Genomic DNA, 6353 nt, shown 5'->3' on the forward strand with positions numbered 1-6353 from the left:
TGAATAGGCAAGCACAGTATTGCAAGTAAGAAAATGTGAAACATTGCTATTAACTTGCCTCATATACATGATAGTTTTAGGTCATACAAGCAGTGGGAAACTATATGTGATGAAGCAAGCCTAAGTCAAATAGGTAATGCCCATACAACCAAATTCATTACAATGGATGGATTTCAGTCCTAAAACTGGAAAGTAAATATGCATAAAAGAAGTGAATCATAGAACGTGGTTTATACAACTTCATGAATATACTTAATATCCTGGCAGTACCATATCCATACTACTTGAGGAAGTAAATAATCAAATGACAATCACACAGGAGTTGTAGGGTTTTATCGTTTCCACTTTACAATCCGAACAAAACTATATAGTTGATCTGCAAGTAATTACATGACACGACAATGGCTTCGACAAATATCCATCTTTTATGGCATAAACACATATATATTGATTACAGTCAGTAATGAGAAGTGATGGTAGCTCACTCTATAACATCGTCCACACCAGGAAAATATGGTAAAGCAGTCAGATCCGACGACAAATATGATGTGAAAATCTTGGAAAGAGAACATCTTTTGCGATTCCTCTGCTTAAATCTCGTCTACAACCAGTAGCCATCGCCAGCAGGATCCATGACTCGTCCCCGCCTTTATTGGCCTTCCGCATGTCGAGGGCAGAGAAGGCGACAAGCAAGCGATATTAAACCTCACCATCCACGAAGCGTATCGACACACACATGATAATGTCTAGGGATAATGAATAGAAAACTACAGAAGCTAAAACAAATAGTAGAATTTCATATGGAATACAAAGGCAATATTCACGTTAAATCCAGAATGGATAGCTAACTTAAGTACTCCCTCCGTCCGGAAATACTTGTCGTCAAAATGGATACAAATGGATGTATGTAGAATTAAAATACATCTAGATACATCCATTCCTCGGACAAGTATTTTCGGACGGAGGGAGTAAGAAACAAGTGGAAACCTGAAGAAGAACCTCATATGCAATCCAATAATAAATTCCTAACATGACGGCATGAAAGACCCCGCCACGAGAACTCATGTCTGCTGGGGGAGTGATAAAGGAAATATACCTGCAAAAAATATTTTTGTAAGTTGGTGGAGAGTCCAGTATTCTAGGTAATCACTGAGCAGACAAGATATCATCTATCTGCCCTCTTATGTGAGTTCAGTTGTGGAGTGTGTCTGTTCAAATAAGTGATGCAGATATGAAATGAGCCTAATAGCCAAAACCAATTTCTATGCAACGACTAAGTTAAGATAGCCTTTCTAACATTTTGAAAAGGGGGACATAGCTCAGGAGCACACCACAGATTCTTGCTCGTTCAAATAAAGGGATTCTGCTGAATTATTATATTATAATTTGATGGATAGATCACATACTAAGTGTTTTGAAACGAAAAGTCATTATCCCATCGAAAGAAAAAAATGAAGCAAAGACCTTTCTCAGATACATTCAGCTCGGCCCTCAAGAACAGCTGCAACAACTGCAAGCACCAGTCCCACAAGCACCAGTTGCTCCTACAGTCTAGATCATACAGTTTATTTTGTATATCCACTACATGAAAGAAATGCCTGGAGATAAAAGGATATCTCACTCAATCATCATACATAAGAGTTATTAACATTATGGATTTATGGGCTAATAATCTTTTGGAGGACCAAAACATGTGTAACATTTTTATAACATATAAAGATAATGCAGGGAGGGAAAAGATTTCTCATGCTCAAGCACAATGCATATCCTACAAAATTTAACGAAGATCAAAGGGATATCAGTTATACCAGCACCGCACTCCCAGACTCGCATCTTGAGGTGTGAGCGAGACAAAACCTGAACAAATTCTGCAGAAAGAAACTTATTTGATAAGAACACAAATGCAAGGGTACTGTGCGAAGGTAGTCGTACTTCTGGAAAATATGAAATATCAAATTGTGAAAATTAATCATTCTGTTTTTTGTCCTGATTGCAATATCACATGAGAAACCTTATATTTTCCAGTCGTCGCACAGAAGAACCATCTAAAGGAAATAGACACAAATAGACACATATGCCATGAACTGATCTAAAATGAGCGTCTTCATCATGTGCAATTGCCTTGACCAGGAGGAGATATTGGGAGATGTAAGCAGGCTTGTATATCTGTAAGCAATGAGATACATCAGTTGTCATCCAATATGAGCTTTTTGATGTTACTTCTATCTTACAGTATCAAAGGGAGGGTCACATATCAACTCTTTTCTTTAAAGCTCAAAGTTGCAAATGCATATGCATATCACATCACTTTTTTGTAACAAATATGGCCAATGGCCAATGTCTATATACTAATCAGGACCACAATTCATTCTAGAGGTTATTTAGTTATCTATAGTCTTATCGGTCATGATAGCTATGAGCTTCACATCATCATAAAAGTCTAAAATATCACATCATGTTTGGCTGAAAAATATGCTAAAATATTCAGTTTGCAAAGCACAGTGCTAGCATATGGGGGAGAAGGTGGAGCTCACCTGCAGCAAGGAGCTAGCATCAGAACAAGTAGGAGCTCATCCTTTAGCGTACTATGAACATGTCGCTGCTGCCTTGCACCTTCATGTACCGCCGCTGCCCATAGCAGATTAACATCCGATTGCTCTTGACAAATTGTACATAACATACTACTTGAATTAATACATTGCACCTGATCAGCAAGAAGTAGCAACCAAATTCTAAGAGACGTTGTAGAAGCCAGTACATGCGGAGCTGCAGCACCATCTCAACCATCTCTTCGCCGCCTTGCGCTCGAGGGAGGAGGGCCGGCGGCCTGGCGTCGCGGGTGGCCCGAGCTCTTCCTTCTTGCCGTTGTCTAGCGCTGCCAGACGAAGCGCGGCCATCAGAACCCTGGTGCAGAGGGAGAGCACGCCAACCTCTGCGCCCAAGAGGGCGCTGAGCCCCGAGACAGAGCAGCAGATCCTCGGCGCCAGTGTTCTCAAATTAAGTTTGGTACTACACAGAGCTTCTTAAATCATGAGGAAATTGGACCCTCCACAACACTGTCCAATGCACGCTGCATGGGGTCCTGGAGTTTCGTAAAAAAATGGAATCAATGCCAGAATTCAGTCAGGAGCAGTATATGAACTTCAGAATCAAAATAAGAGAAGGAACATGTAGTACTCAAGATGTACAACAACATGCACTTGTAAGATATTATATATCTGTATGAATGTGCGAAATACATGGGGCTCTAAACTATGAATCAGTTATTAAGTAATAATGTTACTTTGGCCACTTCATTGCTTCACTGTCCTTATCTCAGGACAACATGTCATGCATATTTAGAAACCACGGCATCTATATCAACTGCACTAATATGGCAAACAATCAGTTAACTGAATTATCTATTATACCATGATTTAATGTAACACAAGAGGAGAAAGTGGAGACAACTTAAATGAACAAATTATTTGTCTAATACTTCCAACATAAACAAAGAAGCCGCAACCAAAGTGTGAGAATCGGAAGGGAATACTGAAGCGAACATGGGTGCAAAGAAATACATGACTGAACTGGAGAAAATGAAAGCAGACCACTCCAAAACAATAAGAAACCTGTAGTCGTTAATGCACAAACTAAATCTCATTGAGGCGGAGATGACTCATAACCTGCAGATGAAAAGAAGAGCTCACCTGCAGATTGGGACCCTCAATGTAGCCATGGAAGGCTAGCCATACATGGTGGTGCTTCGATGCCAAAACCCAAGGCAACAGTAGCAAGGTCCCGCCTAACAACGCCCCATTTCCTCTTACTCCACTTATTTCCCATAACTTAGATTCATAATCAAAACTTTAAGAAAATGATTTGATAACTAAGATTACATAAACTAACCTTCATTTATCACAGGCATGGCAAAACAGGCCAGTACTTGCCTCACTGAGTTGGCGTACTATTCTCCGACTACATTCTACGGGATTATGTTAATTTACTCCAGTTTCTACATGTCCGTACATGTACCCTCTTCATGTTCAGTGGAAATGTCCAATATCATAATTCCTGAAAGCTAAAATTTGTTATGTGCTGCAAAGACTCAGAACCAACAACTATGCTTAGATAGTACTGTGCAAGTTGACCAGTGATCAAAAAGCATGGTGCTTGGCGCAAAGAAAACATCCAAACAAATGTGTGAAATCAAAGACTAATCAGAATCCGAGATACATCAAACCAAGGAAATCGATCTGCAAGATGCCCTTGCAGCGCAAGACAACTCCTCCCATAGCCAATCATAGACGACAGCTCACTGGTCGCTACTTGTTGGCACATTCAGACTTCCCCTTTCCCTCCATCGCAGAAAATCAACATATGAACATCAGAATCAAAATAAGAGAAGGAACATCCAGTACTCGAGATGTACAACAAGCGTGCACTTGTAAGCTATTATATGTCCGTATGAATGTGCGAAAAACATGGGGCTCTAAACTATGAATCGATTATTAAGTAATAATGTTACTTTGGCTACTTCATTGCTTCACATGTCCTTATTTCAGGACAACATGTCATGCATATTTAGAAACCATGGCATCTATATCAACCGCACTAATATGGCAAACAATCAGCTAACCCTGGCATATTTACCTTTTGCTTGTGGTTGTGATTTTTTCGCATTAATCTCCAATATTGAATCATCCACAACCTTAATGGATCCTTTAAAGGGGCCATCAGTGGAGTCATACTTGAACATATAGGCCTACAAAAGGGAGGGGGTGTTAACTTCAGCAGTGAAGGAAAGAATATAATGGCAGAATTAAATATGTCAAATTCCGATGCAGTAGAACATCCCACTGGATGATTCTTGTCGTTGCACCTAATAACAGAAAAAAGTAGGAACCTAATTGCGTAAAATTAGGTGTTAAGTAAATGCTTCTATGCTCGAAATACAGTGCAACATGGTTTGATGAAATTTTGATACAAAGTAGTATTGAACTAACTACTGCAAAACTGAGTTCAACGCTTTAACTTCGAATTCAGTTGCAGAAGATCTCATAGCACAAAATATGAAAATCATATAGCATTATTTCCTTACCATGTAGTTAGCATCAATAAAAGGACTACTGACAGCCACAACTTCAATACCACCTCTACTGGAGCATTGATGCCTCTTTTAATCCTCAATGACTGAACGATCATTAATATCCTAATCCTCATAACTGAATATCTCTTGTGTCCGTATGTCAGTGGACTCACTCCCTGACCAGCACAGCAGCAACACCAGCAGGTCAGCTGCAGCAAGCAACAAAGTCAGTATACAACAAAGCATAGCTTCGTAGCTGCATGGAAGATGCAAACATTATACAAATATATGCAGCAAAGCATCAACATCAGGCCATCAACAGCCCAACACCCAGACAAAGCACCCAGCAGCAAGCCAGCAAACACGCACACACGCAGCACGGCAACAAAATTAGATCAAGCAAGCAAGAGGGGAAATCAACAGAGAACTAATCACACAGATTCCCTCTTCTATACCTTGAACTGTCAGCTGCTTCCTTGACATGAAGCACCTCGGCCAGCTCATGGAGTCCAGCCGCCGCCGCCCCAGATGCTGGCTGCTGCTCCCCTCCTTTCCCCTCCTCCTCCGTCGTCGCCCCAGATGCCGAGTCCCGATCGAGGCCGCACTCCTAGGCTCGAGGTCCTCCGGCTGAGGCCGGATCGAGGCCGTGCTCGTCGAGGCCGGCCATGGGGCGGCTGCATCTGGGCCACCACGCGACATGACCCTCTTCCCTGTAGCCTCATCCCATCGCGACGGGTCGCCTACCCTGCTCCTTCACCTCACCATCGGCCGACTCGGCTAACCTGCGCCGGATTTGGAACCAGGCGCCACCGACGACCGCATAGACAGAGAGGAGAAGGATGGCGAGGTGGAAGGGCAGTGTGGTGGAGGAGTAGCACGCGGTGGCGAGGCTCCATGGCAGAGGACGTGGTGATGGGAGGACGAGGGATGGAGGAGGCGGGAGAGGCTGTGGGGATCGAGGGAAACGGGGGCTAGGGTTTGGGCGGCGGCTGGCACGGGACTGAGGCGAGGAAGGGATTGGGCAATTGGTTGCGGAATACGCGGAGTGGATTGGCCAAAATCTCCTGCACGCGGGCACGGCTGACCCAGCCAATGAACGCCCGAAACGAGCCCACCCGTCATAGGCCAGTGAAAATGACCGTGAAGTGGAAATCGAATTTGACTGTTGTGAAGATCCAACGGCTCAAGCGCATTAGAATGCAGATCGGACGGCTAACGAAGCTTCAAATCGGGGGAGCCTTCTGGAGGTGAGTTGGCTAGCCTCATTATTGTTTTAAATATTACT

At 42.7% G+C, this 6353-nt stretch overlaps 1 long non-coding RNA gene across 9 annotated transcripts; it reads right to left on the minus strand.

Annotated features, from left to right (window-relative positions):
- Positions 1-211: 211 nt before the first annotated feature.
- On the minus strand, positions 212-6110 carry LOC123119490 (uncharacterized). 9 transcript variants are annotated; one of them, XR_006458706.1, is made up of 7 exons: positions 5524-6108; positions 5081-5277; positions 4633-4744; positions 3889-4053; positions 3690-3784; positions 2535-3082; positions 212-2166 (listed from the first exon to the last, which is right to left on the minus strand). It is a non-coding gene; the product is annotated as an uncharacterized lncRNA (long non-coding RNA). The 9 variants fall into 9 exon arrangements; XR_006458705.1 differs by having other exon boundaries at positions 3889-4744; positions 5524-6109; XR_006458710.1 differs by having other exon boundaries at positions 212-1868; positions 2012-2166; positions 3690-4744; positions 5524-6109.
- Between the last annotated feature and the right edge of the window lie 243 nt (positions 6111-6353).

This window comes from Triticum aestivum, chromosome 5D (genome assembly GCF_018294505.1).
Source record: "Triticum aestivum cultivar Chinese Spring chromosome 5D, IWGSC CS RefSeq v2.1, whole genome shotgun sequence".
Taxonomy (NCBI): Eukaryota; Viridiplantae; Streptophyta; class Magnoliopsida; order Poales; family Poaceae; genus Triticum; species Triticum aestivum.